Here is a 13,144-nt window from a genome sequence, read left to right on the forward strand (position 1 = left end):
AGTGAAAGAATATAAAGAGAAACCGTCAGAAAAGGAAAACGATTATGTGTATAGGACAATGCAAGTGGCATGATAGAGACTCTTAGCTTCATCTCACTGTGTGGAATGCAGATGCCACTCTCTTAGCCATGAGGATGAGAGCCCCCTCTGAGACATGGTGGACAGGTGAGCTGGGAGGAGCTGGTTCTCAAGGACTTGGAGTCTCACGATTGAGTTTTAAGAAGGTCTGTCCCTTAGGAACTAGATGCTTCTCTGTATGTTTTGCTAAACTTTTCTAAGCCTGCATTTTCTAATCTTCATACAGTAATCTGCATATAGTAATGTCAGTCTTGTCTAACTGATACCCAGTATTGTTTTAAGAATGTGATGTATATGAAATTGTAAGGTATTATACCTAGTTTAGTGTGTTAATTTCTAAAAAAAAAAATCATTTTTTAAAGTTTAATTTTCTTGTCCCCCTCTTTAGAAGGACAAACTCCTTGGTGTTAGCATTTCAAAAATGTGGGAAAGGTAGTATCTGATCTAATTATAATATTTAGGGAAAGCTTTTGTTGGCTGACCTAACAAGTTCAGGTTTTATTCAAGGGCTTTTAATAGAATTGCTTTGGTCTCAGAATTCGTGATAGACTGAATGAAATCCTTCAGTCTGCTGGATTTAGTGAGACCATAAATTAGCCTCCTGCTGAATGTATCTTTCCTTTCCCCTTTTCCTTTGACACAATTCATTGAAATGATGACTCCCCATAAGTGATTAGAATTTTATGTGTGGGAGACTTGAAGAGAAGAACTTTTGAAAGTAAGGTGTTTGTGACTTTCATCATAGTGTCCCCTGCATTTGATCCTCTTCAGTGTGCTTATGTTTAACACTATGTTTCAGTATATGTTCCCTGATGTCTCTGTCTTAGGACTAGAAGAGTTTACGTGCAAAACAGGTTTTCCAGAGTTTTTACTGTCACAGGTAGGGCAAAGCTGGGCATGATCTCGTTTTCGTCAGTGGAGTGAGCTTGTGGGAGGGGTGGGGACAACTGGACCTGTCTGTAGATTTCCCTCTCTCGCCTTTAACTGGCATAGAACAAATTGGGAGGACACCTCAGCAGGTGTTTTGTGGCTGAGCCGTTGTGGAGTAGAGAGGAGTGCAGACAGCAGCAGAGCAGCTGACGTGACCTCTGTCATGAAGAGCAGAGCCCAGCAGTCAGGCTGGCCTTGGGGATGGGTGTGAGTTCCGGGCAAGAGCAAATTCTCAAGGAACTGTAAGATAGGTTTGTAAAGACATCCCCATTACAGAATCAAGCTGGGAAGCACATTTTACCTCAGTGGCCTGCAGGCTGAGTCTGAAGAACTGAGAGGAGCCAGCGGAAGGCTGAGGGACTTCACCTCAGGCACTGGAGGGTTTGGCCAAAGCTACTCACATTCTTTCTCCCTGAGGTTAGGGTTGGTCTGGGAGTCAGGAGCAGACCCCAGGATGACGTCAGGTATCTCCCGGAGGAACCAGGAAGAGCCTAGTGCTTTTAGCAGGCACAGCGAGCCCTTGCCCAGGTGGGTCCTGTCCTGAATTACCTCAGCATCTGTATCTGGGAAGCAGCCTTTCTGGCTTCCGCTGATGAGGGAAAGGAATGCAAGCATCAGTTTGATGCTGAGAAGAGAATTTAAGCTTCTCATCTCAAAATCAGGCTTTCCTAAATATTGAGACACACAATTCTTTGGAGCTGTTAATGCACTGGGCACTTCCAAATTTGGGGAGAATCTAAAACAGTGTAAGCTGCAGTTTTGTAGACTAAGGGGCATCTGCTATTGTGTTTTTTTGGTTGAGTTGTGTGTTTTTTTTGGAACATACATGAAACTCAGTCACATTTTTAGGATGCCACATACGTGTCAAGGAAAGGGGATATTTTTCCCTTTAAATTTTCATTTCTTATATACATAACATTAATACGAGAAAAGAAATAAAAAAGGAAAAAAGAAATCACCTGTAAGCCCAAACTCTCACACATCTTTTACAATTATAATTATGAACACAGTGTAAATATGTTTATATATTTTCACTTCAAATTATAGCTAAAAAACGTATTCATTTACTGCCAGTGGTTGCACATTAACTTTACTGGGTGATGAATTCAGATCTGCTGAGTTGAACTTTAATGGTGATGAGGTGGAAGCCTTTGTGTGCAGGATCCATTCTTTTGGCAAGCGGTGCAGTGGGGGGACCAGTTGTTGGAGGCCCCAGTGGTGGAACTCTTAGCGCTCTGGACAGAATTATGGAGGTGGCTGTAGTGTTTAACGGAAACACTTCTCTGGTGTGGTTTGGGCATTGATCTTGGTTACAAGGCCTCTGAGCCTGACTTTCTGGTCCTGCAGGAGATTCTGTGAGTAACTTCCCTTTTTTGTCAAAATTAGAGTGAGTAGATTAAATTGTTTACAACTAAGAATCTTGTCATATTGGAGTACTATTTCTTAAATGTAATTTTGTTTTATCATTGGATGCAGTATTAAGAATGTAGAATTTGAGGCCAAATTGCATGCATATGCATGTAGACAGCATGTATTCACATGCTGGCTGTAATTTCAACAAGATACTTTACCCCCCCCCTTTTGTTTCTTAAATAATACTACTACTTTTATTATTATTGTGATGATAATTAAATAAAACAGTGCCTGGTGCCTAAGAAGCTCTCCACCAACATTACTGTCTTTGTCATCACCAATCACCGTGATCACCGTGACAGTAGGTATTGTTGAGTGCCTATTTATTGGATGAGTTCAACAGAAATGGGGAAAGTTTAAAAATAGGACATTCTAGCAAAAGTTTAGTGTTTAATAAAGTGTGATTGTGTTGTGCATAGTCTTAGTGACCGAATTCCATCTCTGCTCATCCTCTGGTTTTTCTTAAGGCACAGAGAAGTCAAGAAGGCATTTACAACCATTTAAGATTGGTTTTATTGGAGTGAATGACATTAAGTGCTGAGATTAACTGCCAAAATGATTTGATTGTGAATTAAGAATGAAAGGCTTGTGGTAAGAGTTAAAATTTTGTGTTTAATAAGAGAAGAGCTTAATGCATTTTGAGGTATTCCATTTGTTGCTTTAATATTCCCAGGATTTATTATTAAAGTAGGGTGGTTGCAGAATAGTTATAGTCCATATCATGATGGTGACGATGTTTTTAGAGAAGACTGAAAATCTACAGTTTTTTGAAACTAATGTAGTAGGGAAAATATAGCACCTGAAGCTTCAAATAGTTTGCTTGACCTCATAAGAACACTACCGAGGCTGTATAAAATCGCTAAGCATTCAGGAAGTTACTTTTATGCCAATTCTTGCATTTCCTTGTTAAACTTTTAAGTGAAAAGTATCTGTTTGGTAACTTGGGGTTGGGAGTAGGGGATAAAAGAGAAAGAGTGAGATTATTGATACTATTATGTTAATATAACTGAAAATTTATTTGGCGAAAAAAGCAGTAAAATGGTAGCTCGATCTTTATGAATTATAACATTTATAAAGCAAATGGCCAATCATTTTTACTGGTTTTATATAAGGTCTCTGTGACCTATTAAGAAAGATTAGGAGGGCAGAATACGTATTTTTGTGCAAGAAAAGAATAAGGAAGTGTTTAAATGATTTTTAAACAATATTCTAAACTGTTTGACTCTGTAAGACACTTGCAAAAGTAATTGTATTTATTAGACATAAACTAGTAGCATTATGGTCACAGAATTAGATTAGTCTTTAGATGTTCACTCATTTATGATGATGCAGATTTGGCAGAATAACTTGATATTCTAGCAGGATTTCATAAACTGAAGAATTCCTTGAGAAAAGAGGTCCATTCAAGGCATTTTCTGTATAAACAAAGCTAGAAGATATTTGAAATCCAGGGAAAAAAATATTGGACACCATGGAGTAAAATCAGATTGCTTCAAAAAACTCAGTATATGTAATAAGTAAGCTGATTCGGGCATAAATTTGGTTTTCTGTGTAAGTTTTTGGTCTCTACATCCCAAGAAAGAGGCTCAGAGTTAGGAAAGAACTCAAGAGAGAGCTCTAAAACTTAAAGAAGTAATTAGCTAGCTGGGAATATTGGAGGAATGATTAATCATCAGCTTTCAAAGTATGGCCTATAGTGAAAGCATCCTCAGTGTCTAATTCATTTTGGGCTGCCATAACAAAATACCATTGACTAGATGACCTAAACAACACACATTTATTTTCTCACAGTTCTGGAGGCTGGAAGTTTGAGAGCAGAGTGCCAGCATGATCAGATCCTACTGAGGACTATTCCTGGTTTGTGGAGGGCTTTTCCTTGGTGCCAGCCTTCAGAGAGTGATCTCTCTCTCTCTTCCTCTCCTTATAAAGCCACTAATCCCCTCAGGAGAGCCCCACCCACATGACCCTAATTGTTTCCCAAAGGTCTCTCCTTGAAATACCATCACCTTGTAATTTGTACAGCAGCCATAGGAAACCAAAGTCTTAGGCTACAGGAGGATGTAGTAAATTTTTATCTTCAAGATAAAGACTTGGGAAAGTGAAATTTCTCAATCTTTTGATAAACAGCTGTTTTAAGAAAACTGTCTGAAGTGGATCAGAATTGGTAATCTTTTTAGCACTGGGTATTACTAAGGAAAAACTAACAATGTTATTTGATACTATTTTGTGTCTAAGGCTTTTGCAGATGAAAAGCCAAAAACGATACAATGGAGTAGAAAGATAATGATTATTGGTTAGTGGTAACAGTTACCTCATCCCGTTCATGGTTAATATCATAGATTGCCTACTAAATTATGCTGAGTAATGTTTCTTAGAGAAGTGATTTTGTCATTTTAATAAAAATCGACACTCTTCTCTCACATCTCATTTTGTATTTTGAACCCTTTTGAAACTAAACTCATTTTCAGAAGAAGGATGACTGCTATTTTCCTTAACATCGACCACTACAATAAAACTCTTGACAGCCAAACAAATCATTCATTTGAAGTTGCTGCAAAGAGGCAAGGGGCCCTTATAGGTCCTCATGACCTACTTGTCTCTTTTCCTGGGATTCCCTAGTTCAAGGCAGAGACCTCCTAAAGGAACTCTTTTAATACTTGAAGAATTGTGAGATTGAATATTATATTATATATATGTATATATTTTTTTTAAATCAACCTTTTAGGTATGGGGGGTACGGATCTGGTGGCTCTTTTATTAAATATCTGTGTTCAGTCTTGTATCAAATAGTGAAATAGTTATGGTGTTAGACTCATAAGGTTGGTATTTAACCTCTGTTGGGGGAGGTGGTACCTTATAATCAATGGTGAATGAAAGGAGTTATTTTCCTCCATGTTCTCTCTCTTTAGTCTGATTACTTTAAATGCCTAGGAGTCTTAATAAACAATTTAATCACTCTATCTGTTGACCTAGAATAGACCTGCTGTGTTAGGCCCACACAGAACTATCCAGTGTCAACGTGATTACAAGTCATTACTAGTAGGACCAAGCCACGGTTTTCTGATAAACTGTATTTAAAAGTTTTAGGACTGTAAGCAGAGGGAAATTTAATAGCTATATCTTGGAGTTATAGAACTGATAAAAATCATAGAATTTTCAAGATGAAAATGGATTTCATAGAACTTTCAAGACGAAAATGGATTCTAAAGTCATGGATCTCAGTACAGATGTTGAAACTGAGACTTAGAAATATTGTGATTTTTCCAATTAGATTTTAAACACCTGAAGAATAGAGACAGTAGTTCCTGTTTGTGCTTCCTTGACAATACAACTTTTGATGCTCCCTATTGTTTACAAAATAATTGTGAAATACATAAAGATGTCTACCAGAAATTTGTAAGAAAAAACTAGTATTCTGAAGGACTGAAAATGGTCATAAATAAGGGGGAATGATACACTACCTGGAAAAATAATCACTTTCCTTATTGTGAGGTCACATTTAAAATTTTGCATTTATAGTAGGAAAAAAGGACTGTCACAGAGGAAAAAAGTTCATAATTTTGATCTCCCATTTATTGCATCTTTTAGTGGTAAGTAGGAACTTGGGGGTTTGGGGACTCTTGGTGATATAACTTATATTCTAGTGTATTTTACTTTTTTATTTGTATTTATGGTTTAATTTATACACATTGGTCATAAACACATGACTACTGAAATAATAAAACTGCATTAAAAATATGTGATATTCCCATCTGTTAAGATGACATAGCAAAGTATGATTCCAGTACTTCCTGCTTATAGCACAACTTATTATTGTTATTATTCTTTGATTTACCTGTACCTAGTGTAAAATAATGCTTTGTGTAACCTTGAGCAAATCATTTCATCACTATGACCTTTACTTTTGTCATTTCTAAAATGATAAGCTTGGGCTAAAAATCCTATGATATCTCATCTCTTGAAATATTCATTTCACTAAAATAACTTGATTTAATAGTGATAGCATGATATATAGGAGCATTCTGAGTCCAATTAGTACTCTAAAGAATAGAAGTTCTCCAAGTAGAATAAAGAGAGAAGAGCATTCTAGACTCTGGAAAGAACATGGTAATTTATAGTGATGTGATGGGATTACAGTATGAACTGCTTGGGGGATTGAAGGTGTGAAAGAGTTGTGGGAGACTAAAAGGAAGAGGCCGGAAGCTAGGTTGACAAAGGCCTCAAGTGCTTTGCTCATGAGTTTGAACTTCATTCTGTAGGGAGTAGACACCTCATGGTATTTCCAAAGCAAGATGTGTATTTTAGAAGCATTGTTGGTGAATTGGAGGTTGGATTAAAGGATAGAGAGACAGGAAGCAAGGAAAGTGACTCAGGAAGCTATTTAGTAGTATAGAGGAGGAGGGACAGGTGTGAAAGACTTTTGATGGCAGAATTAACAAGACTTGGTGACTGGTTAGATATTCCAGGTGTGAAGGAGAAAGAATCAAGAATGACCCAGAGATTTCTAGCTGAGGCAAATGTGTTATGGAAATAATTGATTTGAGGGAGGGTGAGTATGAAATGTTTCTGGGAAAGGAGGATGGTGGTAAATTTGATTTTAACATACTTGTGGCCAAGTAGGTAAAATGTCCCATACATAGCTATAAAATTGAGGCTGGTATTCTGAGTAGAGGTGGAGGCTGGAAATATATATTTGGGAGTTATGGAAATAGTTATTGGGAACACAACAGGGTGTGCTGTCACCCATGTGAACACGTAGAGGGAAAGGAGAAAAGGGTTGATGAGACCTCCCTGGGAAACGCCAAGGAAGAGGGTAATCAGCCAGTGAGAGAGAAGGATAGGTGGCTGGCAGGGTAGGAGGAGAATTATTAGAAAATAGTGCCATGGAATTCATAGGAGGAAAGATTTTTAAGAAAAGGAGCATAGCCAAAGGTGCAAAATGTTGCAATAAGGTCAGCTGAGAAAAGAAGTATGTCTTTGGGGGTTGGTATTGAGGAAGTCTTTGTGACCTTTGTTTCATTAAGGCATGGGAGGGCAGAAGTGAGATTGCCAGGGAGCTGGGGGCTGAATAGAATTTATGGAACCACATGCCTTCTAGACAAAGACATTTGGTAGTAAAGAGAAACAGTGATGGACAATAGTTTGAGAGGTAGGCAGGTGGTGGCTTAGGAAGACAGAAAGATGCTTGGAAGTAAGTGAGGAATAGCCAGAGGAGAGATGATGGAAGATATATGAGCTAATATTCTATGCAGAGTTGGAAGAAAGTTGAATTTTAACCAAAAAGGGAAAGATTATAAATATCTTCACATACAGGCTATTGTTATCAGACTATCATTATCTGTTAACTTTCTCTTGCTGTCTCTTTTTGACAATTGTAATAAAATTACTACATTTAAGGACTTCTTATAATGTAGTTTAATCTGATTTATTAAACAGAGACGAAATCAGAAGAAATCGTTGTAGGAAGAAAGAATTGATAAACATTTCTTACAAATGTATCTATTATTTATATATTGTGTTGAAGTTATTGGGATTTCTTTAGAGAAAAATGACCAGATGTCTGGTCTTGCAAGCAAAATTAAGTGTCTGCCACCTAGTCTTCTTACTTTTGTATATGATTTATGTTATGGCTCATTCTAAAAAGTTAATACCTAAATTTAATTAGAAAGGAAAGAAGCATAGGTACTTAAGACTCTAATTAAATCAGAACATTTAGAATAGGGCTGAATTTAGAGCAGAAAAGAATCTTAAAGATCTATTTATCCAACTCCTCTTTGATAATTTCCATTTTTTCACTTCCACTCAATTTTATTATGAAATATAGCACACATATAGAAAAGAATAGAGAATAATAATGAACTCTTTGAATCCACCTCTGTTTATATTTGCTTCTGTAAAGCTTTTTACTTTTACAGAAATGAAATATCCTGACACCATTCTACAGTTCCTTTCCCCTTCAGATTTTTGTTTTTAAGAAAATTTGACTGTACGGCTGATTTCTTTCCTCTTCTCCTTCACCTGAGGTAACCATTGTCTTGAGTTCAGAGCTTATCAGCTTCATGTATTTATTACATCCATATGTGTCCATTAACAAAAAATATAACTATATTTTGCTGTTCTTATGGTTTATATAAATAGTATCAAATGTAGATACAATTCTGTAACATGCTTTTTATTTTGATAAACAGTATATTTTTGAAATTTACCCATGGTGATATCTGGTAGAGTAAGTTCTCTACTTTGTTTTTGCTTTTCAGAATTTATTAACTATTCCTGACCATGTGTTCTTCTTCGTGGATTTTAATATAAATTTATCATGTTCTACCAGAAAACTCTGTTGTAAATTTGGTTGCATTTTTATTAAAATTATAGATTAATTTGTAGAGAATTGACAATTTTATTAATGCTATCTTTCCATCCATGATACTTCTCTTTGTAAAAATATCTCATCTCTTCATTTAGTCAGGAACTCTTTTATGCTCTTCAGTAATGTTTTATAACTTTCTTCAAAGGTTGTACATATTTTTGCTAAATATATTTCTAAGTACTTTATAGTTTTTATTCTGTATGAGATCTATTCTTCTCTTCTATTTTCTAATTGAATGTTACTGATTTATAACAATTCTGTTGATTTTTTATGTTAATCTTATATCCAGGTACCTTTTTGAGATCTCTTACTAGTTTTTAAAAAGTTTGTTTATGGATTCTCTTGTCTAAAATGTATATAAAATGTCTAGAAAGCCATTTTATCTGCAAATAAGGAGGGTTTTATTTGTTTCTTTTCTTCTTGATTCTCTTATTTCTCTAACTGTTTAATTTTGTTTGCTAGGATCTCCGGTTTGCTGGAACCTCCTAGAATAAAGTCAGTTCCTTTCCTTTTTCCCTCATATCCAATTAATGCAATAAATTTCCCACAACTGTTGATACATACCACTGTCATTGGTCAATTTTAAGTATTTTTGTTATTTCCATTGCGATTTCCTCTTTAATCTATGGGTTATTTAACAATATATTTTTAGTTTCTGAAAATAAGGGTTTTAAGGGGACTCACTTTTTAATCATTGAATTCTAATTTAATTAGCCTTTCATCAGATGGAGTCTTATCAAGTCCTGAGCAGAACTTTTGATAGCTTATAGGGCTAGAGGCCAAGGTAATAAAGGTGAGAGATCTTGTAGATGTCCCAGCCTTTGGGGTGGGACCCTAAAGAACCCTACTAGAAAATGTGAACTGAAAGTAAAGCGGTTCTACAGGATTATATTTCAGCTTCAAATTTACCTTGTTGGCCCCAAAAATTAATACCAGAAATTGGACTAAGGTGATCCTGGACCCCTAGTGGTCCCAGGATCAAACAGAATCCTCTCTGAAGAAAGATAACATCATTTTAGTCTTCAAATTCTTTTTAAAGCAGTTTTTTAAGTAGTAGTACACATAATGAGAGATACCTAGTCACATAAGGAGACATGACAACATGAATGGGACAGTGGCAACTGTAGAAATAGACTCAAAGGGACTGCACTTATTGGAACTACTAAACAGAATTTTTTGTAATTGTACTTATTGAAGGAGTTAAAAAAATTGAAACATTCTGCAGAGAACTTATTTGAAGAAGAATTAAATAGAAAATGTACAAGCGAAAAATACAATAACTGGAATTAGATGGATTAAACTCAGTGGGTGGATTTAACAGCAAATTAGATATTACTGAAGAGAGAATTAGTGAACTGGAAGATAGATAAGAAGAAAATACCCAGACTATAACATGGAATAACAAAGAATGCCAAAAATGTGGAACATATCAAAAGAGAGTGAGAGAGAGAAGATACTGTAGGGAGGGCTAACATACATTTGGAGTTTCAGGAGGAGAGAGAGTGCTAAAGCAATGTTTGAAGAAATAATGATTGAGAATATTCCCCAAATGATAAAAGGTGTCCAGCCACATATTTAAGGAATCCAACAGAGTCTAAGAAGAAGTTTACTAAATACCAGAGTTAAAACTCCTAAAAACCAAAGATTAAAAAGAAAATCTTAAATCAGGTAGAGAAATGAGACACATTATCATTGAAAAGAGCCGAAATTTGACATCACCAACACATCTGCAGGGATGGAATTATTAAAAGATGGTTATTCCAGATAGAAGAGTGGAAAAGGAAGGAAAGAGTAGCAGTGAAATGGTGTGTATGTGGGTATATCTGAATGAACAGAGACTGTATAAAACAATAGCAATGTCTTGTGAATTTTAAGACTTATGCAGAATTAAAACAATGTCAGTTATGTCATATGTCAGGAGGAGAGAACTGTAGAAAGCGTTGAAAAGTTTTTGTATTTTACAAGCAACAATTAATCACCAATTAATAATAAATTTTGATAAATTGAGATATGTGGTTATATAGGATAATCATTAAAAGATTAGTAAAAGAGTGTATAACTTTCAGGTTTCTGGAGGGAAAATAATGAATAAATATTAAATCAATTGAAAAGAAGACAAGAAAGAGAAAAAAGGAATTTATAGTGGGTAAGACAATTAGCATTTAATAAAATAATAGAATTAAACCTAAATCTATCAGACCTTACATTAAATATACATGGTTTAGCTATAGTAATCAAAACTGTGTGGTATCTGTGTGAAGATAAACATATAAATTAGTGGAACAGATTTGGAAGTACCAAAATAGACCTGGGATATTTGGGTTCCTCTTAGGCAACAAGATAATTCAATGGGCAAATGGTGTGTGATCAACTGGATATTTGTATGAAAATAACAGAAAGAAAGTCTAGTGCAACCCCTGTCTCAATGCACAGAATTAACCCAAGATAGATCATAAGGTCTAAATGTAGAAGCTAACATTATTAAGCTTCTAAAAGAAAATATATGAAAATATCTTCATGGCTGTGGGTATGCAAAGATTTCTTAGACAAGACACACAAAAAGTACCAATAATAAAATTAAAGAATTCATACATTAGACTTAATCAAAATTAAAACCTTCTGCACTTCAAAAGGCATCACAAAGGAAATGAAAAGGCAAGCCATGGACTAGGAGAAAGTAACGAGAATGTACAGCAATGGGAACTCTCTGTTAGTGTTGCTGAGAGTTTAGCATTCTTACAAACACTTTGAAAAATTCTTTGGTAGTCTCCACTGAAGCCAGAGATTTACGCATCAGATGACCCAGACTTCCGCTCTTAGATTTATACCCATCAGAAATGTGTGCACATGTGCACCAGGAGAGGTATGCAGGAATATTCACTGCAGTCTTATTCTCACCGGTAAAAGACTGGGAACCGTTCAAACATCCATCAGTAATGGGATAGATAAATGTGGCGTATTTTTATAGAATAGAATATACTATATAGCAATGAAAATTAGTTAAATGCACTTAAATTAATAGTATGTCTCACAGACATATTGTTGAGTGAAAGAAACCAGATACAAAGCAGCACACATTGTGGTTCCATTAATGCAAAGTTTACAAACAGACAAAGCCGACCTATAGAACCTAGGGATACAGATATGGGTGGTAAAACCATAAAGAAAAGCAAAAAGGCAATTAACATAAAGATCAGGTTCATTTGTAATAAGGAAGGGATGGTGATTAGACAGGCTGCCTTCTAGGGTGCTGGCAGTGTTCTATTTGTTGATCTAAGTAATTTCACAGTTTCAATTTTTATGTATTAATTTGGACTGTATATTTTTTCATGTTTTTAAAAAATGTATCTTATTCACAGTAAAAATAACTTAAAAAGAGTAATAGGTAATGGCATGGATAAATGTTAATATCTTATGAAGGCATGTTACAGAAAAGTATCCTTAGAACACTCGGTTTTTAAAATGTTGATGTGTATGTCTAGACACCGCTCCCCCCCTCCCCCCGACACAAAGGAAAAATGCAGGAAAGGTATACACCAGAATGCCAACAATGGACACTTCTGTGTTTTACACAGAATGTGTACTATTTTATAACTGGGAAACTCGTTGTTAAATATTATTTGATAAAATTAACACTTAAAAGAGGTGTGGTCCTGTATAGAAAGATTTATTGGGTTATTTATACCTGTGTTGTTCAGGGAAGAATTTAAAGCTGCTTTAAATGCAGTATATAGCATTTGAGCAAAAGACACATACGTAATCAGACACAGACACTTCAGGCAATGGTGTGGTTATTAACAAAATATGCCTCAACTGCAGGGAGAATAATGAAAATTATCCACAGGTTTTTTAATCCTTGATTGTTTCCTACAGTCAATAGTTCCTTTATATTTCACCCTGAAAAAAGACAGCATTTTGGGGCTGGCCCCGTGGCCGAGTGGTTAAGTTCGCGCGCTCCGCTGCAGGCGGCCCAGTGTTTCGTTAGTTCGAGTCCTGGGCGCGGACATGGCACTGCTCGTCAGACCACGCTGAGGCAGCGTCCCACATGCCACAACTAGAAGAACCCACAACGAAGAATACACAACTATGTACCGGGGGGCTTTGGGGAGAAAAATGAAAAAATAAAATCTTTAAAAAAAAAAAAAAGACAGCATTTTTATGTAGCTAATTGAAGGAAAACTGCAATTTGTTTTTTTTTTTAAAAAAAAGAGAATATTAGCAAAGGCCATGGAATTTGATCAAATCGCTTGACTTCCTGTGGTTTCAATTTTCTATCAAAAAAACAAAAATGCCTACCTTTTCGGGTTGTTTGGAGTGTAATGTAACATCAATAAATGCTCAAACCCGAGGTATTAG

The 13,144-nt window shown here is 35.7% G+C and overlaps 1 protein-coding gene across 4 annotated transcripts in view; it reads left to right on the forward strand.

The window, feature by feature from the left end:
- Positions 1-13,144, forward strand: part of CDIN1 (CDAN1 interacting nuclease 1) — a 209,736-nt gene that overhangs the window by 35,698 nt on the left and 160,894 nt on the right. The gene's annotated exons all lie outside the window — the stretch shown is intronic.

The sequence above is a fragment of the Equus quagga genome, chromosome 2, assembly GCF_021613505.1.
Source record: "Equus quagga isolate Etosha38 chromosome 2, UCLA_HA_Equagga_1.0, whole genome shotgun sequence".
NCBI classification, from domain to species: domain Eukaryota; kingdom Metazoa; phylum Chordata; class Mammalia; order Perissodactyla; family Equidae; genus Equus; species Equus quagga.